Source organism: Amblyomma mixtum, chromosome 2 (genome assembly GCF_055824585.1).
Source record: "Amblyomma mixtum isolate Tamu chromosome 2, ASM5582458v1, whole genome shotgun sequence".
NCBI lineage: Eukaryota > Metazoa > Arthropoda > Arachnida > Ixodida > Ixodidae > Amblyomma > Amblyomma mixtum.
Window position 1 is genome coordinate 298,802,034 of NC_143013.1, and position 27,724 is coordinate 298,829,757.

The 27,724-nt window shown below is 48.7% G+C and overlaps 1 protein-coding gene across 7 annotated transcripts in view; it reads left to right on the forward strand.

Moving 5' to 3' along the window:
* The window catches only part of LOC149364638 (uncharacterized), a 510,000-nt gene that overhangs the window by 326,395 nt on the left and 155,881 nt on the right, over positions 1–27,724 (forward strand). Inside the window, exon 1 of one of the 7 annotated variants that reach the window (XM_089574599.1) lies at positions 9,667–10,534. The exons of the other annotated variants lie outside the window; for them this stretch is intronic. The gene's annotated coding sequence lies outside the window, so the exon portion shown is untranslated. Of the gene's footprint in view, positions 1–9,666; positions 10,535–27,724 lie in introns of those variants that run through there. 7 annotated transcript variants of the gene reach the window in all.

Sequence of the window (27,724 nt, forward strand, 5' to 3'; positions counted from 1 at the left end):
CCAAATGTAAGGTCGCTTGTTTATATAAATCACTAGAAGAGTTGACTAAACCTCGCGGAATAACTTTAAGTAAACCTTGGCGAACGTACCATGAAACTATGGTTAAACAATGACGTCATATAAGAGCTGCCACTGCGAGCGAACAAATGCGTTCTAGAAAGTGCAGGTCGTTTTAAATGGTATACATAGCTTGCAGCGACGTCACATCCGGTGGCCGTCGGTTGCGAGTCGGCCATGCTGCCGAACCACCGCCACACCGCCTCTAGCTTTCCGCTGCCTATGTTAGCTCGCAACGCGTCGGTTCTCGTCCATCCGTAGATTCGGTATCGTTTTGTGTGCCACCCTTGGCTGCTACGACCGTAGCGACAGCTCCATGTGAAAGAAGAAGCCGTTTAACACGAACTTCATCTGCATTCGTAAGATAATCGTAGGCATGCAAGTGCGAGCGCTCCATGACTCAGTACGAATCTGCGCGAGCTGTGGCTGGCTCGCATTAAGCGCGACGATTTGGAACCCGTCAACCCAAATTTACTTGTGTGCGGAGTGCACTTTGTGACAGGTAAGAGGCTTGTGCCGTGAACTAAGTGTTTGCGAAAACGTGGGAAGCTATGGCTACACTCTTGAATGTTGCTGTTATGATTGACGCCTTCCAATATTTGTCTGACAACACAAACCCAGACTGGGTCCCGTGTCGCTGCATCCTAGCTGCAGCACTAGGCAAGCCGGCTCGGATCGCCACGACCGCAGCAAGCAATGACGGCAGAGAAAGCGGCGTGCCGAGGCCGAGCTTTTCGTCTCGTTGCTTGCGCATCGCGGACAGGCTTCTCACCCACCTGCTGTAGAAATCATTGTGTGCCTCCATTGATTCGAAGGCTTTCATTTCTTCCAACTTCACAAAGCTGGAAAGAGTACACGATATCCCCCGTGGGCCACTTCAAGGAACACATCAACGCCCATCGTCGCGTCGACTGCCGGTCGCAGCGTGTACGGATCTGTATCGTCGGAAATTCTCACTTTGTCTGCGTAGCGTACGCGCGCCGATCGAATAAATTCAGACCAATAGCGTGCACTGAATGATTCATTCGTCTGTGGAGTAGGCATCGCACCCGAAAGATAAGAAAATAATCCAAAGTGTCCGAGGAGTGGCCAGGCATCGCAGGGCGGACGGGCGGGGACGGCCGAATGGTTCGGCAGCATGGCTTCAAGCGCTTGATGGGGGCGGAAGCGACGTCACGTGCAACCTATGTATAGATAGGCGGGTTAAGGACCGGAGCATATTGAATAAATAGCTCAAGGAGAGAAGGCCAGTGTGGAGGTCAGGCTTAAGTGTGAGAAACTGAAAGGCGAATTTAGGTTTGTGGGGGGTAGTGAAGCAGGCACAGTCTGCATGAAACTCTGTCGAAGTAAGGGCGCATGCACCTGACGCGAGAGTGCGCGACCTGTCCTGAGAAACTGTCCGGGTTATAGCGACCGACGATCATAAGCTCCACAGCACGGGATACGCACGCTAGTCATTACGCGCTGTCCCCATTGGTCGCGGCGACTAACTGACGGCGTCCGCGATTGTAGCGGTCCGCGTGGAAAAACGCCGGTTGCCTGCGTCGCCGCGCGACGGCGATATAGAATTAGCGTGACCAACGAGGGATTGGTATGCACGCGCGACCGATGTTCCCATGGCCTGCCCGGCGCCTTTTCCACGCATGGACAGCTCGCATGAGGCGGCGACTCTCGCTTTTCGGCCGCTTCCTGCTTCGCCGCGAAGCGAGACGTCGCTCGTCATCGTCACGGCGGCGACTGCAAAGCGCGTTACAGAGCGACGTGGGAGAGGAGAAAGGAAAGGAAAAAAGGCGCGGAAGCGAGTCAACCGTCGAACGAATCAGCGGTCCGTTGAAACGGTTTTCGAAAAACTCTTCTCACACTCCGGTGACGGCGACGCAGGTGCTGCTGTTGGCGTCGTCGTCGTACGAACGAGAAACCCGCAGAAGCCAGTGGATCGTTGAGGAAGAAACCGTGTCTGCCGGTTCGGCAACGCTGGGGACACGGGAGTAGTCGGCACCGGGTCGCTGTGGCGTATGTAAAAGCGACGCTGACTGAACCGTAAAGGCGAAGGCACGGAGGCGGGAGGCGTAGGAGGTCGGAAAAGGGGAGGGGGGACGTACACACAAACAAACACGCATGCGCGCCGGCCAGAAACGCGGAACGAGTGGCGTCGTCGTATTTTCTTTTGCTTGCCTTCTTGATCAAGGCCGGCGAGGCATTTTGCGCCGCTTTCACGGCCCGGAAGGTTTGCAGTGCGGCGTTGTTAGCGGCCGGCTGCAGGCTGTCGCTGCAAGGAGGAAAGAACAAAAAAAAAAAGAGAAGACTGAGGAGGGAGCGCGGATGCTGCACTGACTGCGGCGGCTGCTCTGTCGAAGCAGGTGTTCTCTTCACCCCACCGCCGCCGCGTTCTGCCAGAAAGAGCCCGTTTCCTGCGACTGAGTCGGGTCACCGATGCCTGACCGAAGAAGCCGTGGCCGAAACCGAATCAGATCGAATATCCCTAACCTGCAAGAGTCACACACACACACTTTGAGACTTTGCGCCCCCCCCCCCCCCCCCCCCCCCCGAAAACACATGCACATTCTCCCATTTCCCCCTTGAGAGTGCAGATGCGAGTTCCGAAGTACTGGCCTTATATTTATGCATGAGTAATCTGAGACAATACGTGCGTAGTATGCTCTGCGCTATCGCACTACCAATCGACATAAGCACTACGCTAATGAGCGCTTCGACTGGTTTTTGCCCCGTTCTTTATACCATTTTCGTTTTTTGTTTTCTTGATCGAACTCGTTGCGCGAGGTGTTCTCTGTGCATACAATGAGCGAACGGTGCGAATGGCGAATGGAAAGTGATCATCTACGTGCGGTCTACTTCTCTTATTGTTTTACTGGTGGCTGTATGTAAAACCCTCGCACGAGGGCCCTTAGGGGTATTGTAAATAAATAAATAAATAAATAAATGTGTCCAATTATATATTTTGTTGCTGTTCCCCTGCGGCACGATGTGTGCGGCAGAATAACACTGACGCTTTGCTCTCCGCTTTAACGCCTCTAGAGGCAGCCTTCATTCCATGGCTGTGCATGCTAATTAAAAATTGGGGAGAAAAAAAAAAAACAGGGAAAAGAAAGAAAGAAAGAAAGTAGTAAGAGTGGCAGAAAAAATACCGACACTGAGTAGCTTGACGCTCTTTTCGTTGCTAGTGCGGTCAATTAACCTTACTAGATTACTATTCGCCTTGGGTTAGAATATTCAGCTGTAAACGAATAACTTTTCAGTTGCAGCCAGCAGTTGCAGTCGACGGAATTATGCGGTGAGTTCAGCTTTCATAATTATGATGGTTTCACAACGAATTTGCTGTGAAACCATTTTACAGAAACAAAAGTGAACTGTGCGTATAGCCTTCGACAAAAGTTCAGAGCCCAGTAGGGATTGTTTCGGGCCATGCTGTGTAGCTCACTATACGTCGCCAGTGTTCCAATCTTCTTGAAGTTAGCAGGAACTCTAGTCTTCCCTCTCTGAAGGTTAGCTCTTCCACGGATGCTGCAGAAGCCCCGTAACACGTCTTAGAAGATTGCCCCCCCCCCCCCCCCCCCTTTCTCCGCCCAAGTGGTGCTGAGCTTTTGACTTGACAAAAGCTGTACATCTTTCGCGAAATATCTTTAACACTAAAATTGGGGAGAAAAAAAACAGGGAAAAGAAAGAAAGAAAGAAAGGTAGGAAGAAAGAAAGAAAGAAAGAAAGAAAGAGAGAGAGAGAGAGAGAGAGAGAGAGAGAAAGAAAGAAAGAAAGAAAGAGAGAAAGAAAGAAAGAAAGAAAGAAAGAAAGAAAGAAAGAAAGAAAGAAAGAAAGAAAGAAAGAAAGAAAGAAAGAAAGAAAGAAAGAAAGAAAGAAAGAAAGAAAGAAAGAAAGAAAGAAAGAAAGAAAGAAAGAAAGAAAGAAAGAAAGAAAGGAATGCATGGAAATGCGATTGGAACGCCGGAAACGTATTCAGAGAAACACCACACAAACAAAGCCAGGTGACAATAGCCTATTTATTAGAATATTTTGCTACAGAAAGCTGGGTACAATCTAAGCAGAAAGGGGTAAAAACGCAGTGAGCTGCCTTCTAGAGCACGCAGTTTCAGAAATGTGCGCTAGAGGACAGCCTACTCCTTTTTACTCCCATATAGGCGTATTAATGTTTACAATGTGGAATCGGCGTCACCATTACGATTGCGCGCTCATCTGCAATCCCGATTGCATACGCTTGTACTCTTTAGTTTACTTTTGCATCGTTAGCGGCTATTCGTCTCTCCCTTCCCTCTCTCATCGTTTTCCGCCTCGTAACAAACACAGGGAATGACAGAGAGGGGGGGGGGGGGGGGGGGGGGCAGGGGGCGGTCACGAAAAGCAACAGCAGCAGTCGGCGTTGAGGCAGCTGCAGCGTCCACAGCCGGCTCCTATAGCAACCGCGTGGCAAAGACAACAGACAACAAGCGCTCCGACGAGTCGATAGCGGATTTAAATAAAACGGCCGCGCTTTGTGTTTGGTGACCTCACTTCCTCCGTCTCCTACCAGCAGGCGGCGCGTGCGGGTTAAGGCAGATGAAAACGGCTAAAGGACGAACCGAAAACGCTGCGTGCGTTTTGCAACTCTTCTCCTTTCTTCCATCTTCTCTGTTCGGCCTTCGCAGCACAACACTGCTCGCGATTTCTAAGTGGTGCTCTCAGAAAGCTTTGCATTATTTTCGCACCGTTAATGGCAGAGTTTGCTCATCTCTACTGGAGTCAGCGTTGGAGTCCTACCTCTTGCTCAAATTGATCTGTTTTCCGCGTTTGCGGCGCTTTGTGCAACGTTTACGCATAGCCCGTCAATACTAGTTCATTATAATTCCGCTTATCTCACCTGCTGTCGTGCATTCTTTCTCTCGTTTTTATCGAAGTTCCCCCCCCCCCCCCCCCCCCCCCCTGTGTTCTTTTAATCTGGTTGTTGCACAACTGCATATAAAACCAGATGGTCAGCGGGTGAGGGAGGTAATGAAATGTAGACATGCGATTGGATAAAGCTGGGAGAGGATGGCTGGGCGTTCAACGCGCAGTTATAGCCCTCTATAATCTATAATATGTGCATTGAGTTGAAAAGCCTTACTTCGTCTCATGTGGCCTCAACAATACGACTAACTCTCTCTCTGTTCTGCAAGTTGTGCGTAGCGCCGGACTCACGAAACGCTTCGCTGTGACTCATTATCTGGCGTTGTCAATGCAGTCGTAATTGCACAACTATTCGAGTCAATAATCACCGCTCTTTTGTTGCCCTACTGCACCCTATGCTCAGTCTTAATTCGTCATTCATCTTGCGTCAAGCAGATAAAGCATTGGCCGTTACCGACGAACGCCTAAAAATGCATGTTCCAATTTCACGTTCTTGACGTCACGTGACGCAAGAACTCTATCTGTACTTCTCAAGTGGGCTTCGTCCCATTACGCTTGTTCTGCGCGGCGATTAGGATTCTCAAAACCGCGTGCCCACATGAGCCTCAAAACAACATGACCTGCGCTTATGCGCATGCGTACTAATTTGCCCCTTTCACCAGCCAGAAAAAACAAGCACCGTTTTTGGTACAACAGAGGTCTTTTTTTTTCTACACACAACAAAAAGGGGAAAACTCCTAAGCACTTGTGAGCACTGAACGGCGCACACAATTGCCAAATGAGCAATGATGCGCTCGCCCAAATTTATCGCTTTGCCAAAAGAAAACTAGCAATTTACCCGTTCCTCCTCGAACTGATACAATTAGGCCACAGGCACGCGAGAGGACCCAACTGGGGGCCTTGAAGGAATTTTTGGTAATTAGGAAAGCAACCCAGGGAGTAAAAGAGGGCCACTGGACCCGGAGAGGTGGTTGCGGTAAACGAGAATCACGATCTCGACCTGCGGGTCTTCGGAGCCCGGAGCAAGTGTTTCGCTTCTTATTTTCTTTAGTTTTCACTACTCTTCTTTCGCTCTCTCTCTCTTCTCTCTTCCTATCAATAGGTCGCTAAACGCTGCGAGCCATGTCCTTCTCGTATTCAAGCTCATTTCGCTTTGGTATTGTGTGCAGCCCTCCTACTTTTCACAGCCTGAATAGTTGCCTAATTGATTGTGCCCCGTAACTGTGTTCTGAAAGCAAGCGCTGTTTGCAATTAACCCACCGAATGAAAGCTCCAAATTTCCTCCGCAGCGCATTATGCCCTTAAGTTTGCACCAATTACGGACGCGCTTTGATCGTGTTTTAACTTCTTGTGGGCGGCTCTTCCGTATGGTTATCTCCGTGGTAGATAGAATTTTTGCCTCGGCCGAACACGCGGTTAACTAAAACTAATAAAAAGTTAAGAAACAATGCCACAGCCGCTGTAAAAAGACAGTCCTTGTCTTCCGGCAACGCAAGATTTGCCAGGGGCAGTGGAAGTAATTGAGTTTTGCAACTAATTAACTATTTGGCGCCTCTCAGTGGCGATGCGCCGGGTGCCATCGGCGATGTTGTGTGGAGCTCGTTCGATCTTGGCTCGTTTAAACGCTCAGAGGTTGCCGAAGCTTTCTCATTGTCACGGCGCCGAACTGACGGTGCTTGCAGCTAAATTTAAAACAGCAGAAGGGTTTTGATTAAATTTCCTGGCTTTGCATGGACTCGTTGTATATATGCCGCCTCCGAGCGCAGAAACTGGATAATTTGCGTAGCTTAGAGTTCGACATTGGATGCGTGCTGATATAAACTATGAAGTAATAATTACTGCTTTTTTTACGTGCCAAAGCTTACTGCGGCGATTATGAGGCATGCCATGATGGAGGACTCCTGATTAATTTGGACCATCCGGGGCTTGTTAACGTGCACGGCAATTTCACCACACGAGCGTTTCTGCATTTCGCCTCCATTGAAATGCGGTCTCCGCGGCCGAGACTCGATCCCACTACCTCGCGTTCACTGACAGAACATCACAGCCGCATAGCCACCACCGCCGGGTGCGAAATTATAAAAAATGAAAAATAAAGCATGGACCAACAAGTCTTTTTAATCCTTTGTTTACTGTAGCGGTTAACTGTACTTAGGTACTCGTGTAGTCGGAAAAGTGTGCTTGAAAGTTCACCAGACTTTAATATTAAAGAATCTGTCCTCATGCGGGACTAGTCCAGTCCAGTCCAGGCACAGAACTCAGAATCGGCATGATGATATATCTTGGACGGTACCATCTGTTATTCCTATTCCTAAGGGGTATAAGATTGGCTAGTGCAGGGCAGGGCACAGGGTGGGTACAGGGTTAAAAAGATTTGTTTACCTAACCCTTCTGGCACCTAACCCGTCTGGTGGTAAGTCACTAGTGCTAATCTTTTTTTTTTTTTTTTTACTCTTGACTGTCATCTTTATCACAATCGTCATCAGTTTGACTACGCCCACTGAAGGACGAAGGCCTCCCCCACATCCCTGTCCTGTTCCCCGCGATTGTAGGTACACACTATTCACAAAATTCCAAACACTCTATAGCACCTAGTTATTCACGTATTGCCGAAGTTTTTTCTGAATTTATTTCCTCGTTCGCGTTCACATTGATCTCCTTGGATATTGCAGCCTGCTGTTTATTCTTCGCTTTTCATTATTCAGTCTTTTCAGCATCGCGGCGTTTTCTATAGAATGCTGTCTCCTTACGACACGGACAAAGCTTGTAAGTTTCACCGCTTTATGTTGAAATAAACACTCGGTTTTCGACACGCTATTGTTTATGTGGATTTCTCAAGGATTTCGTTCAGCTCAAAAGGTCGATAGCAGGGATAGCCGGTTCATCTCTTCAACCCACGCTCTTAGCTCTGTCACAACGACGCATTACTCCCTGTGCGGCTGAGTAGCGGTGGCTTTCAAAATGCTATTGAGCTCAACTACGCGGTCTCGATTGCATTACGTGAAACAACGCCATGTTATGAGATTTTGCCGCTCCATGTGATCTAAGTGAGCCTGTGGCTACCACCCTACTGTGTGCATCGTACCTCAGGCACGCAAAAGGTCCACGTTTTCTTTTTACGTATACACTGTACTGCGAATACACTGATTTGCCGATACAATGATTTGCCTCTTCAGACATCTGTCGGTAATACGTACAACGTATTTTTGTGTGTGTGCGTGTGCGGTTAAGCTTCATGGCAGCTTTACTTTTAAAATAAGTTTTGATTGTGTCAGTTTTTTTTGTGCTTATATTTTATGTGCAGTAATAACCGTTTCAACTGGTCTACGGAATGTGTTGATGTGTTTTGTAACTTGTGCTGTCATGATTTTTTTTTATTTTATGTAAATATATACCACTCCTGCTTGGGCACTCAGCCTGCAGTATGTTCAAAATAAAAAAAAAAAACTGGTGCCTTTGAGTGTCAGGAAATGCTATTATGAATACTTAATGAAATTTCAGGTTTTTCCTCGTCATATACTGTACGTGCATCCGCGCTGCGCATGCGTGGTACTTTTGGCAGCCGCGGCCTGCCACCTTATAAGAACCTTTCAACTCTGAACAATGCTTCCGCAGCCGTCTCTTTGAAACGGAACCCAGTTACACGAGTCCTGCGTAAACGACTGCCGTTGCCTTCTCCGAGAATGGCACTCCGCCTCTTTCATTGACCAGAAGAGAGTTTCTCGTGCTCCACGACGACCGGCTGAACATTTCCCGCTCAGCAAATCGATACTGGAGGTTTCGGAGCAAAGGTGTTGATGACGTCAAGGCTCAAGTGACAGAACGCTCTGCAGTGAAGTGTGCTTTCGGGCCGCACGTTCTGAATTCGAAATTTTTAGGCACCGACTTTTCCCTTCTCATCGCGCTTGTTTCGTCCGTGCGCTGCGCCTTTGAGCTGTCGGTCCGCTTCTATCTCTCTCAAAGCTCCCGCAAACCAATCTTTTAAAAATAATAATAAATGAATGGAGCTTATTCTCTCTCTCTCGCTCTGCCTGACTTCTGTGAGGACATATCGGGAAAGGAGAAATAATTTTTTTCCCTTGCCCCGCTAACAGATCTCAATATAAAGCGGGAAAGGGAAGCGGGTGGCAGGGTGCTAGCGGGGAATTGAGGAGCGCCTGAGTAAAAGAAAGAGAACGGGGAGGAAGCAAGTCTCCAGTTTCGATTCACTCGTCCTTGTACATTTTTATAACGTCTCAAGGCAGAGGGTACTTGCCTCTACTTATTTTTTTCTTCCCACGCGCCGATATCGTTTTTATTGTTTCCTCATCCCGCATCTGCATACTTATATCTTTTCCAAAATCCTCTCCCTCTGCTCCGTCGCCATCGCCAGTATTCATTTCTCTCTTCTTCCCAAGTCTCCTCTCCTTCGAGTATTCTTTTTTCTTCTTGTTCCCGCCGTGGTAGAGTTTTCTCGCTCGCTCTCAATTCCTTCTTTTTTCTTCTGATCCACACTCGCCCTTTCCTTTAATCGCGTCGCCACGTAGCAGCGGCAGCAGCAGCAACAGCGATTCAGCCAGCATTCGCGAGTGATGCGCCCTTTCCCCGCCGTCTCGTGTGCCCTCCCTCCCAAAGTGTGTGTGCGTTAGCTTTTCTCTCTCTCGGTTTCTCTCCTTCCTCCTCCCCGGTCTCTTGGCGCCGCGTGGCGGCCGCGGGGCGAACTAGGCGCGCCTCTCCGCCGCCCGGCGCAACGCATGAGTCGCGCTCCGTCCGCGGCTGCATCGACTAGGCCGGCGCGCTTCCGACCCGAAGCGGCGCCGCCGATCTTCTCTTCTTCTTCCCGTTGCTGCCACTGCCGCCGCTGCTCGCGCTCTCGCAGCCTCCCGTGCATCGTCGCCGTGATCGCGTGCGCGCGGCGCGAACATTGTGCGTGCGCTCGTGCGGAGCGCACGCTCGCGCGCGCGCTTCTCCCTGTGTGGTGTGTCTGTGTGCCGCTGCTCCACGGGAAAAGTGTTTCTACTCGCGCGGAGTTCATGAAAGAGCGATCGGTCTGTCTCTTTTTATATCGCTACCACCCGTGTTCGCTGGTTGTTCTCCCCACCCCCAACTTCGCCACCAGCTGGAGAAGTCACCGTTAACAACGTGACGAAGCGTCAGTGGGTTGTCGGACACGCACTTTTTTGCTCCTCCTCTCCTTCTTCAACGACGCCGCGTTGTCCACCGTGCGCGCGCGTTTCCCACCGGTGTCATCCCGGCATGATGGGACTGTGGATCGCGCCGAGGGCGAAGCGAGCGACATCGGCTAACGTCACCGCGCCTCGAGGATCCGCCACTGTTGTTGCCACCGCCTCCTCCTTCGTCCGTTCTCGAGAAGTGAATACTGCAGCGGAGGCAGCGACGACGTTGAAGAGCACGACCCAGCGTTTCGTCGTCTTCGCCCTGCGACTGTCGCCTTACCGGTGCTCTCCGTCGTCGTTTGTGTTCACTCGGTTCCCGTGCTCGTGCTCGTGTCCGGCGCCGGATGCGCCCTCTTCTTCTCCTGTGACCGCCACCACCGACGCAACAGCGTGGGATTACCACAAGTCCGATCGCACGGGGTGCCGAGGTGAGTCCGACAACCGCCGACGCGCGATCGATTGTCTGCGAGCGCTAGTGACGTCTCGATAGATTACTCATTTCCCTCGTCGGTGAAGTGAATTCGGCTGGACAACGCCCGCTTTAATTCATTCATAGTTCTGTTCCATCCATGACACTTTGCTGTCATCTATCTCCTCTGGTCTCTCAGGAGGGTGGTGCATCTTCCCAGAACCTCATCGCCCCTGAACTACCGCAAGGGAACCGCTTATTGCTTCTCCCCAGTTACTCGTTTTTCTCGGGTTATACCGTAGCTGCGTACTTAGCTGAGCCTTCAATGTGAGCTGATGAGATACGCGAAGCTGGAGGTTTCTTTGTAGTCGCCTGTACGATATGCATAGTCGCTCACAGCAGGCGCGCGTCATGATACGGCGACGACGACATTCGTGCAGAACATGAAAAAATATTTCGAAACCCTACGACGTCCCACGACGACTGTGGCGCCATTGTCTCCGTCGTCGCTTGAAGAATCTCCGATTTCGCAACTCTCCCAACGGTGCGATTCGTGGTTGCTGCTTCCATTCACACACAGTGCCCCGTTTTGTTCGGAGTCTTTTCCCTTTCGCAAGTCGCGTGCCAGCTGTAGCGTTGCCGTTAATGGGTGCGTACTGCCTGTCCGTTTGTTTCTTGCATGTGAAAAGGGATCCTCCTGAACATGGACTGTTCAAATGTGGCGGGCTCTGTGCCACTGCGTAGACCCCGTCAATTCTTTTATTGGAAACGTTTCGAGCGACGCTAGCTGCGTAGCCCAATTCATTCCTCTTACTCGAACGTTTCGAGCAAAGCCATTTATTGACTCGGTATTAGACACCGTTGAAACCCGACAGTTAGGTTCCTCTCTTACAGTAAAGCCATCGACTTGTTCTTTTTTTTTTTTGTAGCCGGGCTGCTTAAAGTTCACTCCTTTTTATTCCTTACGAGGTTGAACAATAGCTAACACACAGCACACTTCTGCGAGTCCACCACCACACCGACACCGGGCATTGCTCTAGACAACAGCTATGCATTATAACGCTGAGCTGTCCATCATTTTGATTTGACAGTTGTGAGCGATGTCATGGCGTTGTCATGCGAGGACGGATGCACTTGCGCAGTTCTTGTGTTACTGTGTGCGCGGGTTTTCCTGAGCCAAAAAAACAGGCACCATCATTTCTTCCTTTTCCCCGAGATTGCCTGCTTTCCACGTCATGAGTCCCGGAGTCAAACCCGGATATTTCGAATTACCGCTTTCATCAAAACATTTCTGCGACCTTTTTGCCACGCAACCTTTGCCCTTAGATCGTTCGCGCTTAATAGCTCGTTATAGCGAACCCCTAAGGCGCTGTTCTCTCTCTAGATCGATGTTAACGGCTTTGACATTATTTCCGTCGCGCGTTCGATGCTTTGCCAATTTTAAGCGAAAGCAAGTTTCTCGACCGGTTTACCTTCTTCGTTTTGTTAGGCTCATAATCTTTAAAGTAATGATAAACGGGCAGAAGGAAGTGAGAAATAGAAATGGGAGCCTGTCATGTCACTTGTGCGTCTGTTTCGCCGAACCCGCGGCAGCTTTGGCGTCATCGATCACCACATGGTCGGCTCTCTTTGCACACGTACGCAGCCACTCTACACCGGATTTTGTCGTGATCCGAGAAATGGAAATGAGCGAGAATATCGTGCGGGAAAGAGTTTTAACGCGGCAGGAAACAGCTTTCAGACATTTAACGAAACACCTGTTTCTGCATTCTCCTCTTTTCCCGCTTTTTTTTTTTTTATCCGCTCTTTCTCTCTCAATGTCGCCTCCTAACACCTGCGGTAGTTAGTACACCGAACACTACCGCATTCTCGCCAGCCTTGACCATGATGTGCAGTCATTTGTGCACGTGTCCCCCGTCGTGCTTCCCTGCCTACGTCATATTCTTTCGGAGATCGGGTATTCCGTCCTTTAGAAAGTACGTAACATGTCCGATCCCGTCCTTCCTTACACTATTCCGTTATGGTATTGATTTTCAGATCGTGCAAAGACTTCAAGGGAGGTGCTACTATCATCTAGCCACACGTGTAGTCAAAGTAATTCAATTCAACCCTTCATCGGAATCAATGAATGTCTATGTGCTCACCACCGGTAAAGCCGCGCGTAGTTCAACGTGAAGAAATATATGCGCGTACATATATATCAAGCCGACACAAGATTAAAAACAGAACACGGCTTTAGTGCTGACGCTTCGACTGACGACAAGAGGATCGCACTGGTCCCCAGTCGAAACGTCAGTGAAGCCTTGTTATGTTTCTAAGCGTGTCAGCCTACTTTATATAGCTGCTGTGTCATAGTCTCTCTCTCTCTCTCTCTCTCTATATATATATATATATATATATATATATATATATATATATATATCCTTGAAATGCTGCTGCACGGTCGAAACGTCGAATTAATCCGTGAAGTTTTTAAATGCGGCTTCCTGTTGTCTTGAAGAATCATGATATTCATTATAGTATATATGCGTAATAGGTTCAGGAAGTCACAACGAAAAACGTGACGCATTTATTCAGTGTTTCGAGCGTGGCTTCCCGAACTTACTATTTTTAATCAGTTGCCTTGAACAATTTAATACCCCATATATATATATATATATATATATATACAGCGAAGTATACGCTTCGTTAAAGGAAACATTCTTATTTGACTCGACTTTTCAATCGGAGGACCGATCTTTTTGACGTTTGAAAAAGATCGGTCCTCCGATCGAAACGTCGACTCAAATAACAATGTTTCCTTTAAAGAAGCGTATACCTCGCTATATACTGATATGTTTTGCCGGGCTAGTAGCGTGTTCCACCAGGCATCGTGTCCAGGAGCACCGCCGCAGTGCCGAAGGAGGAAGGAACGTGGGCCGGAGACGGGGAGTAGGGGAAGTGAAGGAAAAACTGTATTCACATATTTACATGATTATTTACAAAAAGAGACAAACAAGGTAAAAGCTGAGAAGTCTCAGGGAAACGCTGAAGGAATCGCTCAGGGAATAGCTCCGGGAATGGCTTATGTGGATACAGGTGTGACGGGAACACACAAAGAGAGTTGGGGGGGTAGAAACACAACTATGCTCCTTCAAGCAGCTTATGCTCTCCCAACACACACACACACACACACACACACACACACACACACACACACACACACACACACACACACACACACACACACACACACACACACACACACACACACACACACACACACACACACACACACACACACACACACACACACACACACACACACACACACACACACACACACACACACACACACGTGTGTGTGGCGGGGTTACTTACCAAGAGGGTTTAATTCTTTCATGCTGCAGTTGCCCCGTGATCTTACGCTTTTGGCTCGGGTCTCTATGTTGCGTTACAATAAATGAAGCAGGTATAAAGTGCGGAAAATGAAAGGAAAGACCACTTGCGCTATACCTTTACATATATCGTTTTTTTTTTTTAATTCGGGTAATAGGACAGATCTGCTGACTCACGGAGAGCAAATATTGGGAGACAGTTGCAAATTGCGCCCGAGTCTCGGCTCGATAATGGAGCGACCGAACTGTGCGTTCCGCCTTGCGTCCCAGCGGTGACATCGGTTTCCCCGGTACCATTACTTTAAGCCGTAAAACAAACCGCTGCTTTACGTCGATGACAAGCGGTTTCCGCGTTCTGCTTCTATACGCGGCGGTCGCTTTTTTTTCCCCCTGTATATGCCACATGTTTCCAGAACCATTAATCAGGGCCGCTGTTCCAGCGTAGGTGCGGAGCATACGCTGGCACTGGATCCTTCATTTTGCTTTCGTCCCGCCTTTTCTTCCTGTTATTTCCTATATTTTTTTCCTGCCGCTGTACCCGCCGAGTGTTTTTTAACCTGGAACGTCCAGAATCGATATCCCTTTGTTAGCGAAATTGTGCTGCGCCGCGCTTTCCGGCTGGAAAGAAGTTAAAAACGTTGAAGGCATCGACAGTTGTTTGCTTCCAGTTCTGTGGTTAAATTTATAGTTGGCGGGTGCTTGAGATAGGGGAGGCTATTTTGGAGCAAACCAGTTTAACTGTATGCCAGGTGTTCCGGGGAAGTCTTGAAACAATTTTCAAAAATTGGCTTTTTAAGGTATAAAATTATGGCTTTTGCGGTATAGTATTACCAGTGTTGGCGGACCCCGCAAACCGGTGATTCGTTTTCAGTAGTAAGATGGTCAACTAATTTCTGATAACTAACTGTCGTTAGTAATAGCCATATCAGTTTTTAGAATTTCGAAAACGCGGTTATCCTTGGCGCCGTGGACAAACAAATTTTGGCTGCTACATCGTGCCAAAAACACAGGTGCTTACGAAAAGCATGCAAGCAAAACAACCTTTCCAGTGCACGTTACTAGTCACAAAAGCCAAATTTTGTCGAGCCACAGCGCGAAGGATAATCACGTCTTCTAAGTTCTGAAAACTGATATGGCTATTATTAGCGACCGACTACAAATCTCCAATTCCAACTACGCGTTTAAAAATAATAGTTAAAAAGTTAATTATTAAAAGCTAGTTAACTAGCTTACTACTTAAGACGGTTCACCGGTTTTTTGGTGTCCGCCAACACTGGTAATACTATACTGAAAAAGCCGCATTCTTCCTCAAAAAACTTATTTTTGAGAATTACTTCAAAGTCTTCTCGTAAATACCTGGCATAGGAGTGGCGTCAGGCTGAATTTTGGAGGTTAGGTAACACACAGTGAAAAAAAAAAAAGAGCATTTCGAGGCTGACAAATCAAATTAATATCAAGTTGGTTGCTGCAATTATAGCAGAGAGATCAAAACGGAGTTTAAACATTAGCTTTCAGTTATTGAGGTGCTTCCAGCTTTGCATATTCTACTGAAAAGAAACTCACGAAATCTGATTAGCGTCAGGGCCAGCTTCAAAAATTTACAACTTATTCGGAAATCTCGGCCGTGGTTTTTGTGAGAGCACCTTTCATGCTCTTCTGTGCGTGTCCCCTTCGGATTTGTGAGTTCACTGGCCGCCATGGGCTGATGTTTTCTCCCTAGTGTTTTTTTTTTTTTCGATTTGCATTTTTGTTGAGTTCGTTTTTTCTTTCTACCTGAAAGAACAGCCCTTCTTGCAGCGGAGCATCTTTGCGATAACGTCAAGTAACCTAGGAGGGTACATAAGGCGGCAGTGGTTTTCATTAAGGCTTCTTCTCATAGCCAGCGGTCAGAAAGTGCCGTATTGAATCGCATGCACTATATATACCGCCTCAGGGTTGTCCGAATGAGATATACGTGCCCAAGGCAGGTATATACCAAAGGTCAGCAAGCCTGGGGGGGGGGGGGGGGGGGGGAGTCAGAGAGAAAGACAACCTCGCATTTCGCATATCGATATCGGCGTCACAAGCGCGCGGCAAAACGAGAATTTCCAGATTTATGGTGTACTAACCGAGTGTTTATCGGCACCCCGCCGGGTCGTCCGGCGCTCGAAAAACACAGGAAGAAGGAAAAAGGATAGGAGAAGAAAAAGGTGACTCAGATGTCTGGCAACAGCGTCTCACGCGATGCAAATGCGCTCAGATGGACGCTCGATGAGAAGCGGCTGACCCGGCTCCGGCGCCGCGCGAGTTTTTCTTCGAAAGTAAGAGATCCCTCTTCGGGGCTGGTGTTATATATATATACAGGCTGGCCAGATCTGCGATTGTGCTCGCCGCGTTTTCAGCAAAAAGGATGCAAATGTCTTCGCGAGAAAAAGCGAAACAACGCAGAACGAAATCAATCCGGTGCTGTATGCAAAGGGAAGGGAGGGGGGAGAGGAGTGGGTGAGCGACTACGTCATCAGCCAGCAGTCGCTCGCTATCCCGCACCAATCTTGCGACACGCGGCTGTTCAAATTTGCATCTGCTTTTCGGTCTGCCGGTATTTATTTTGGCTTCTCAGTGCCGTGCTCGCTTCGGAAATGAATGCTCTCGAAAGGTGGCTGCCCTGGTCGGCAAAGCCGAACGTGCTCGGCGATTAAATCGCCGCATTAATCTGGCTCAGCCAGCCTGCCTGCCTTCCGGTCCTAAGAAAGAAAGTAAACAAAAAAAAGAGTTTGCGATTGTTGCAGAAAAACGTGTGTGGTGGTCGTTGTTCTGTCGCGTAGTGCGCACCCTTCAGCGTGCGTGGTTGAGATGTCATGCTATTATTCCAAGCTAAGACGTAATCGCGACTTGACATGACTGCGACGGATCGGGTGCAAATGTTCATATCCAGATGTCGTCGTAGAGGACTTGCGTATGTATCGTTGTTCACGTAATGGGCGCTGGGAAGGCGCATAGACTCAAATATCCGATTTGGATCGGCGAAAACACCCGTTGAAAGCTCGAACTCGTCTTGCATTGCTGGCTCTTTTACTAACAATGCCAGCGCAAAATGGTACATTTTAGATTCGTGAGCGCTCATTTCGGGCACCGTTATCTATCTTTCTCTGTGCTCATTGTCAACTTTTGCGTACGAATTTTTTGCGCCGGCTCTCTGCCTTCATTTGCTTGAAGCAGTATCGGCCGAACCACTGAAGGAGAAGTCCACACGCTGACATCTATTTTATTTTGATTCCCTTGCACGTTTCTTAAATTCGTCGCAAAGGCATCGCATAGGCCAAATACTTGTGCTGACGTAACCGACGCACAGGTGGCGTTCGAAGCGTGGGCCACTGAAAGCTCTGACGGCAGGTATGAACGCCGCGCCATCTGGTGCGACATATTGCAGTATGCCATTATTCTTTAATAACATCCGGGTTACAGGCTGGGCCGCAACAGTATATATACTAGTTTCAAGGCAAGCTTATCTATATAACCGGAGCTGAACCCAGTGTGTGCAAGGTATAGTTTCGTTATTGATTTGTAGCGCAGCGCAGACATTGTCAATTTGCGAAGTTATTTGTATCAACCATTCTAAATGAAATGCTTGCAAGAAACGACAGTAAAAAGCCGCTCACAACGATCACCTGTCACGTGATCCTGATTGGCGTTCTGGGTTGCGGCATCCCACCCTTCTGCGCGTATGGCTCTGGCAACCCATTCAAACAAGAAAAGAGCTAAAGGTGAAAATCCATGGGTAAATACTCGTTGAAGTGGCTATGCTGAAGCTGTCTCATGAACTATAAAGCTTTGGTCTACTTCGCAAGTATATGACTGTATTCGACTCTATGACTATATGATTATATACTCCTAGCCTTTAATTTCGTCTCCTCGCGTCTGCTTGTTTCCTATTCTTGGCCGTTTCTTGAGAAGCTATCACACTGCTGGCACGACGGTAGAGGAATGCACACTACTGCCTGCGTAGGCGCGCTCCACAAACCTTCGAGCCGTCGAAGAGAAGGACCGCGAGCCAACCAGGCGACGCTGTTTGATGCTGTCCAAGGGACATGCAGAGGGCTCGGCCAGCGCTGGTTGCCCGCTGTCAGCGTCGTCGTCTGAGGAGGAAGCATGCCAACGCGGCGTGCATCCCGAACAGTTTCAGCATCAGCAGCATCAGTAGCGGTGGCGACATCGCTCAACTGCCGTCACGCCGCGGTTATGAAGCAGCGTCGTAGATCAAAACGCGCGCGGAATGTTCGCCCGATGTTGCTTTGCTTAGGCGCGTTGTCACGAGCGCATAACGATAGGTCGTTTTAAGATTGAGTGCGCTTTGCTGTTTTCGCCCGTTTTATTCTCGCTGGTGTCTTTTTTGTTTTGTTGTTGTTGTTGGTCGTACAGGAAGTTACGGTGTCCAACTGGCACTTTAGAACTTGATGCCGCATTCCTTACATCGAGGCTTAACCGTGAAGCAGAACACGTTCCCTGTAGCAACACTGACAACAGCGGCGAAGCTGCATGGTAGCGGTAATAAGGATGATGGATGGCGATTAATGAATCTGTGCACGGAGATGAGCCTTTTATGTTACGATGATTTCGCGTCCGTAGCGTGGGAAAAAAAATTCAGCTAAAGCTAATCAGAGTTAAAATGTAGGGGGTCAGTTTTTACGGCAAGTTGAGAAGCTGAAGAGCAAAACAGAGGACGATGACGAGGAGGAACTGAAAAGCGATAATCGCGAGTCCCGACTTCCAGTGGACAACTGGTGGGCGCAGGCTCTGTTCGTTTTGGAAACCTTCGCACCAATCGGGATACGTCGCACTGCATGGGTACACTGCCCAAGTGCAGAACATTGCATGGCGCTGCAGTTCGGGACTAGTGGCTCAGAGCACTAGCGCCTAAGTTCTATAGTCGGATACAACTTGAGTCTGCAGTGACGCTCCGCCCACATTCACGGCAGGCGCACAGAATTCCTCCACGACAAAAAAGTAGTCCGTTGTTAAAACTTCTGTTGTCACCTAAACAAGAAGCTAATCATAAGGAAAAAATAAGCTCTAGAATTTTACTATCTGGCTTGTTTAATAAAGTCGAACACTAAAAATCTGATTTCATTTACTTTTTTGACTGGCTAGCGGAGTAATACAATGCGCCGCGTACCGGGCCCTCTGTTAACAACTGCCTTTTTTTTTTTTTTTAAAGCTGTATCCTACTATAGTCTGTGCAAGTTGTCATTTCGCTTTGGTTCACCCATCCTTGCTCTGCGCACTAAATTTCATCCTGAGGAAAAAAAAAAAAACTAATCAAACTAAGGGCGCCGTAGTCAACATCACAGCATTGTTTATTGCTCACCGTAACGCTTGCCGTGGACATACGGATGACGTTGTCCCTCGCTCCATTCGCAATATCCAGCGGGCTGCAAAGACGCCGTGGTGCTAAAGGGTGTACACGACTGCTACGTGAGTTACATCGCTCCACTGCATGCATGCGGCGGCCTGCACAATACAGCAGGTGTATTCTGCTGCAGGCAGCTTGCAACGCTCTGCACGAGAGCCGATCTGCCATCGCGGAAGCAGTGCCGCCGAACAGATGTTCCTCCTTTGCGCCCACGAAGGGGATATCTCCTCGATGTCTCATTCAGGCGATATGGCAGCCGTTCCGTGCGACGTGACGTCGCCTCGACGCAGAGGCTGGTTCTGTCTGCCAGGCTCACAAAAGAACCCTTCGTGGTGTCGTTCGTATGTGTGGAAGTTTCTCCTGTACGCGAGGAAACTGCGGGTCGGAAATGCGCAGAAGGTGTCGTCGACCTGCGCGCATGCGCAGTGCCGATCCGCGGCTTGCTTGCGGTTTACTGAAAGTGTCCAGGAGTGTGATCGTAACAGGTATTTGACAATGCTCGGGTCGCAAAGTTACTCCGAGCAGAAATGTTTTAGGCGCGTATACTGGCACCCTAGGACATGCAGGGTTCGTGAGTAAGAAGTATTGAATCGCCATGTCTTGCTGCGCCTTTAGTAGTCACTGAAGATGCAACCCGCAGAAATTGTTTCATTTATAATAAGGGGATGTCTTCTGATTTAGTTATAATATGTTTTGCGTTCAGGTGTGATCTGCATGGGGCATATTTCTTCCAACATGTTGCGATACCTGAAATCATGCATGGCCAATGGACTGGACTCATGTTAGAGAAATGCAGATGACGAAATATGAAATATGACCAATAGTGTCTGAGCTGTGCGACTCATGCCTCATCGCCACCAACCCCCCCCCCCCCCCCCTTACCCCCGTAATCAAAAATACTACAATGCACTTAGGTCATGTCAATGCACCACATTGCTCTCCCCGCCTCCTAGGTGTAACACTGATTTATTTTAGTTTTCCATTAATAGTTCAGTTCCACTACCGGCAAGAAATGAAACGCGAAAAAGGCAGTTGAGGCGCGAACAGCAATATAATTTCGATGGAGCCGAAATTCTAGAGGCCTCCGTGTACTGTGCGATGTTTAGTGCACGTTAAAGAAACCCAGGTGATAGAAATTTCCGGAGCCCTTCACTACGGCGTCCCTCATAGCCTGAGTCGCTTTGGGACGTTAAACCCCAGTAAACCATAAACCAGTAAGTTCTTATCCAGAGAAGCTCAGTACTAGCGGAAGATAATTTCACTGCGAAAACGCAAAGACTTCTTCAGGAGTATAAATCAAACTCGCCTGCATTTTCTCTATGTTGCCGCTTTTGTGTTGCCACCCCATTTTTTTATGTTCGTGTTTCGTCCGTTGCTGATAGTACGTATCAACTGTCGTTTAAAATGGTCGAAACTGTGCTCGGTTTGTGTAGGGGGTCATCATCCACGCACCGCTCTTTTAGGTGGCAGCATCAAGAGCAACGTATCTGCGCGACAATGGTCGCCCTTTGGTTGCTTCCCTGTATAGCGCTTGGAGGAGTCGCTTCCATGCGCATCTGGATTGAGCCTTTTGCAGCTGTGATGCACACGGACGCACGCACGCACGCACAGAAAAAAAAAAGAGATATGTGGTTTTTCGCCTCGTCTCAGCTTCCCGCTGAAGCGCCACAACACGTGCCTGCCTGGAGAGGCAATCCTCACTTTTGCGCATCTACGCTTTAGCCCCCTTTTCTCGGTCTCTGTTTCCCTCTTTTCGTCTTTTCCCGTCGCCCTTTTCTTGTCTCCTTCCTTACGTATACACAAATTCAGCACTTATAGAAAGCGGAGATTACTCATCGTTACTTACAGGGCTTTACCTCACTATTATCATATACTTCTGTTCTTGGTATATTGGTTTCTGAGGGTTTCGCTATATCGCTTTTTAACTGTTTTTGTCGTGTCCACTACATCTGATGCATATTAAAGTAAATTTCAAAGCAGCGTTATTGTATTCGCGCGTACCATCACGAAAATAACGAGTCCTATTCAGCTTGTGCGTGCTGCTTTCAGAGGTGGGTTCAACAACTTTCTATCCTTACGCACCCCTTTCACGTGTAGGACTCGTGTCCCGGCTGATTCGCTGCTGTCGTTGACGCCAGTGAGAAAGATCAATGCACCCAAATTCTTTTTTTTTTTTTAGTCTCCTTGGAGCGGAGCAACCTGCGGACCGTCTGTTGTTGCTTCGGTAGCAAGGGCTTATATCCTATGAGTCTAACGAAAAGTTTTGTGCGCGATTCATTCACCTATGGGGCACTTTATAGGACTCAATCTTATTCGAGTTGACGGCCTTCGCTACAGTGACATTTCGCCCTTGAAGCCAGTGGAAAGGCTTTACGCTCTGTGCCTTTTTGGCGCCGGCAGCCGCAAAGCTGTTTCGATGCTGTCAGTGTGAATATAATCACTTTGCTGCTCTACAAAGAACCTGCAGCTGCCATTTTTTTCGAAAGCGTTCTACGGTATGCATGCGGCGCAGGATTACCAGCGCAATCAGCGAGTCGAGAACGTCGCGCTTACGGCTCGCATTGTATCGCTACGCCCCAAACGAACGCCGTTAGTTCTTCCCGGTTTCCCCAGCGAGCGTGCGGGGACGTGGGAAACGGCCCGCATTCGTCGTGGTTATCCGCCGTTACAGATATTCGAACGGTCGGGCGGCGCTGGACGAAGCGCATTCCGCCATCGCCGCGGGCCGGATCAATGTGTGTGTGTAGCCGATCGGTCTCCGCAGTCACATACGCGACAGCGAGGCTATCGCACTGCGCACCGAACCACTGAAAACCGTAAAGGAAAAATATACATATATAAATATACAACACAAAAAGGGGAAGGAGAAGAGTAAGAGCTGTCCTGCTCCCTTCGTCGCCTCTGAAGCTGCGCCAGCCAATCGGCTCCTTCTCCTCACCCTCACCGTCGTTCTGGTTCCACCTCCTCCTTACCCACATTTCTCGCACTGAGGAGCAAAGTTCGAACGCGGAACGCATCTGAAACGACATCGTTCTCTATCGATTTCGTCCTAACGGGCACGGTAACACTGTTGTCGAAAGCCGGCTGTGGGAGGGAAGGGTATGGAAGAAGTGAGGTACACGTATATATGAGAACAGAGAGCGAAGACAAGAAGGAGATGATCGCTTCTGTGTCCGGCCCGCCAGCCAGCCTCTTCAAGCGTGCAGTGGCATGCATGCAAGTGTGCTAACCGGGTTGTCGCTGTTGTTTCGGCTGCGGAGGGAAGCAGACGCTGTAGGAAACAAAAAGAGAGATAAAAGAATCTTCTTTTATTTCCTTTTTCTATTGTCTCGAGAGACGGGTCGCAGCTACCAGTACTCCCGTTACTTGGCGTGCGGTGGACGCGGAAAGAATGCGAATGCTCGCGATATCCCGCGGTGTACAGCGCCATGTGGGGAGGGGGGTCAGCGAACCTGCGTGTACAACCGACGTGATCTGAAGCAAGTCAGACGTGATGCGCCAATTGACGGGCAGATGTGGCGAAAGGTGCCTTTTGTGAGGCTTTCCCCGAGTGCGCGAGAAAAATGTGACGTTACAAGTTTGCGAAACGCACTGTTTTTTTCTCGAGCAGATGTCTGCTCCCAAGAGCGATCTCGACCTCATCCGAGGTCATCTTTATGACCCCCAACCGTTCAGAGTGTGGGTAGTAGAGTGTGGCCACGTAGGAGACTTTCGGCGCGTTCGTTTGGCTCGAAAGAGCAAGGTTTTCCGCCTTACGAGCAGTTTAGAAAGTCTCGCTGTTCCTGGAGATAATATCAAGTGCGCGTCTTCGATTTCACTGAAGAATATCCGCAGAGCCTTTATTCCACGTCGTCTATAGGCATCCTGAAAGAAAGTCGCACAATGGCGGTGATAAATCAAGGTTCCCCACCGGTCAGGCTTTTCTTTTTTTTTTCCTGTTTGCCCAGAAGAGCGCTTTTGACGGCGATATATCTGTCTTCGCCTCAGTATCCATGTGCGTCTTCCAACCTCTGCTCGCGTCTACGATAGTGACATTTCGGCGATATTGCCTTTTGACATCTTTCGTTCCTCGGCAAGATCAGACGTCACAGTTCAATCGGCCTGACATTTAGCTCTTTTATCTTTTTGTCCAGATTCTTTTAGGCCGCGCGTGAGTGGAGGCTGGTATTAAGGAGAAAAATGCTAAACGAGCGCCTAATTTATCATATGTATGTTGGCAGAAACCGCAGCATCGCGCGTTTGCATTGCGAGCACAATGCGCGATAAATAGAGCGCGCTCTCTTTCGTTTGTTCTTTTTTTCTTCTTTTTTTTCCGTCCAGTTTTCTTACTCTGCAAAAAATTGTCATCTCCGTCTCGCTCAAATGCCAGCGCGTTCACAATGAGCCGGTTTTATCGCATAACGAGCAAGAAAATGCCTTCGCGCATGACGTCATCATTAGAAACGAAAGAAGACTGATGCGGGTCGCTCTATTATTATCAGCTGAAGCACTAAAAACAGTCTTCTAGTCCAGCATGTATGAGGTGGCTCTAAAGGGCAAACAAAGACAGATGGCGTGAGGTGAGATGTCCGTCTTTACCGAACGGCGCTTTGGTGGTCGACGCTGAACCCCTTTCAACCACTTGCCCGAATGGAACTGGTCAGCCAAGTCGCTGAGCCGAAGAACGACTCTGTCACTGGCTGTATCTATGTGGCGAGGCTGTAAAAACTGCGGATACCAGCGGCGCGACACATCTGGAACGTTAGTCGTTTCTACCGCTGCTATATGCGATCTCTGAGAAGTGCTGGACCCTCGACAAACCTTCGTCGCCATCTCTCAGTTGTTTTTGGTCATTCTTTACTTCTTCGCCTTCTCTTATTCCTTTTTCCCCTGGCTTGACCGTATTTCTCCCCTCCATCGACCCGTCTTCAAAGGCTGTGGGACCCCGCTGAGAATTCCCTCGGTCCCCTCTGTATAGTTTCCTTTCCGCGGTTCGAAAGTGGACGACGGAGTCTACATTATACGCCTGATTTCGCATGCGTCGCGTAGGAAAATAGACAGCACGTGTACCGAACGGTCGATGCCGCCTCCGTGTTATACACGGAGGTCAGCGACACCTCGCGATACACTGTACAAACAGCGAGAAATAATGAACTCGCCGTGCGTGCAGCTCCAGCCGTGTCGTCCCGGAATGGGCGATACGAGAACGAGTCTTTCTTGCTTTGTCTTCTACGGCTATATTTGTGCGTGCCTGCTCGACGCTGTTCCCGCGCAGCGCCCTCTCTCGAAACCTGAATGAGGCGACGAGACTTAACGAGACTTCACGAGACTGGTCACGTCTCTGCCCATTCGTTAAGGCGCTTTACTTACATTTTAGCGCGAAAACGGCTGGAGATAGCGCGAAAGTTAGTAGTAATGGTCAGATCTTATAAATTAGCGTTCTTTTTTGCTAGTCAAGAGCCTGTACTCCGGTGAAGGTTAACAAAAAGCGTTACTTATCCAGTCCAGGGTTTGTCACTATGAAAAGTTAGTAGTAATGGTCAGATCTTATAAATTAGCTTTCTTTTTTGCTAGTCAAGAGCCTGTACTCCGGTGAAGGTTAACAAAAAGCGTTACTTATCCAGTCCAGGGTTTGTCGCTATGAACGAAGATAGCCCAACAGCGTGTCGTAACTCGCTTTGCGAAATAAATGAAAGGTCTACTAAATGCGTGCATTTCAGCCTGAATCCGCTAGGATTATAATACACTCTGTAGTTTTAAATGGAAACCACTTACGGTGCTCGCCACTGCAGTCTATCAGTGTTTGTGTTAGCAAGACTGCGACACGTAGTAGCTATGCATTCATTCTAACTACGCCATCATAACAATGTTGCTGCTATTCCTCGAGCAACCGTTGGGCAAGCATTAAAGTTGAGCGGCTACGCGCGTTCCGTGCGTTGCGTAGCTGCAGCGACTCGAGTATATCAATCTTGTTGCCTAATACAGCGCTTGGGTATAGCGTAGAGAAAATACGCTACTGTACTTAAATTTCTCCTTGAGCATCGTAGAATTCGAAAGAGGATTGAAAAAGGAAGCGTCTGATTTCAACAGCTTTTCGCGCCCTGTGCGATGCGCAGCTGTTCCGCGAGACCGAAGTTCCAAATGTATATTTTTACATAAAAAAAAAATAATTTTTGCAATCCGACTTTCAGAAATAAGAGGGACTTCTGAACGTAGTGAATAATTCATATGTTTTAGCAACTCACAAAGGTCTTTTGAATCGGACGTTTTTCTCGGTTCGTTCCTTAAAGACCACTGTTCTTTTTTATTGTTTTTTTTTTAAATGTGCGATAGGTGATCTCGCACTGCACAGTACGTATAGGCTACTCCCTGTCTTTCTGCCTTTTTTTTTTCCATTCAATTTAAGCACGTCGCTATAAGCGGCATTTCTATAAAGTTTCTTTTTTCTTTGTATGTATTCCTACGCCAACGCATGTAGGGGAGGCCATTGGCCATCATTCACTCGAAAAGAAAAAGGAAAGATAATATTTTAGTCAAATGTTAGCAAAAACGGTAGAACGACTTAGCGCTAAATGCTACGAGAAGTAGATGAAGATTCATGCTACTCGAGTGTGGCAAGCGGCTCAAGGAGTCGGGGAGGGAAGGAAGACCAGAAGCGGTAAGGTGTGGGCCACATTGGTCACTCTATTCCTTTAATACGAAACAGCACTAAAAAAAAAAAATAAGAGGACGTAAAAATTGTCTCTATATTCGCCTCTGCCTTAGGAATCGTATATCATTGGTCGCCACTCTACAGCACATGCATTGGCCCCAGCTCTCCGTCCCCTTTGGCTGTTGATGCATGCCATGCGTTTTGGGGGTGCACAACTCTAGCGCAGTACAATCAGTGGTTCGTTGTGTTAAGATTCGTTGTCTCCTTGTATATTCTGACAAGTAATCGGGATCCACGTTGATTTACCTGTTTCGAATGTGCATGGACATGTGACGAACTAGGTTTTTCTTTTAAAGAAGGTTCCGCTTAAGTTAAGGAATAAGCAGCGAGCTATGGAAAGAAAAATACTAGGTGTAAGATTAAGAGATCGGAAGCGGGTGGAGTGAGTGAGGCAACAAACGGGGGTTAATGACATCCTAGTTGAAGTCAAGAGGAAGAAATGGGCTTGGGCAGGGCACGTAATGCGAAGGCAAGATAGCCGCTGGTCCTTAAGGGTAACGGAGTGGATTCCAGGAGAAGGCAAGCGTAGCAGGGGGCGGCAGCAAGTCAGGTGGGCGGATGAGATTAAGAAGTTTGCGGGAATACGGTGGCTGCAGCTGACAAAGGACAAGGTTAATTGGAGAGACATGGGAGAGGCCTTTGGCCTGCAGTGGGCGTAGCCAGGCTGATGATGATGGTGATGTAATGCAGGGAAGTTACGTTTTCCTTTCTATTACTTGCCTAAGCTACAGGTTTACTGGGGGGCTCTTACACAGCAGCAGGACGCCATGTTCGCTGAGGCGTCGTGGAAGGCAAGTGCTTATCACATGAACACTAACGCGCCTTGTCTCCAACGTGTCTCTTCGTCGCTGCGACGTTTTAAGTACGCCTACGCAGCGGCTCTGTGGCAGTTGCGTTTTTCTCTTTTGTTTCCCACGACACTTTGAACGAGCGAAGTTGCAAGAAAGTTCGCGGGCGTTTTTGTAATCCATTCGACACTCGTTAACAATGCAGCTGGGCTTCCGAACGAAATGCATCGGCCCCGGGCGCCCATGTGATCACTCCCACGCATGACCCGAGCAACCGTGTTCAGATCGTTGGAAATATTCCGCCAGGAACACAAGCACTGCTCTGTCTTTCTGTTAATCCCAGTATCTCAGTATTACTACTCCGGTAACTATGAAGTATGCGCTCGGGGTTGTATCCGGTAAACGAGGCAGTGCAGCTGTCACTCGGGCGCTACTCTTATGCGAATGTATCCGCGGCGCTTCGCGCTTGCCTCTGTGAATTATCTTCTCACTCACTCACTCACTCACTCACTCACTCACTCACTCACTCACTCACTCACTATCACTCACTCACTCACTCACTCTCACACACATACACACGCACACACTCACTCACACACACACACACACACACACACACACACACACACACACACACACACACACACACACACACACACACACACACACGCGCGCGCGCACGCACGCACGCACGCACAGCTTACATGAAGAGCGGCACGTCGAGCGACGACCTGCTCTAGAACTCGAGGCGTGTGGGAGATCCGTTTTTCGTCGCCTAGCCTCCGAGTCCTTCCTTTATCGGCGCTGTCCCCGCACGCCTTCAGCGCCTTCCTTGGAGCCCGTGTGAACCTCCAGTTTTCTTTTTTTCTGCCCCATTCCGTTCATTTCGCATCGGGCCGCGCGTTTTCCCAGACGGCAGCCGCCGCCACGCTGCTTGCTGTACCGTGCGCGCATTCCCTCGGCG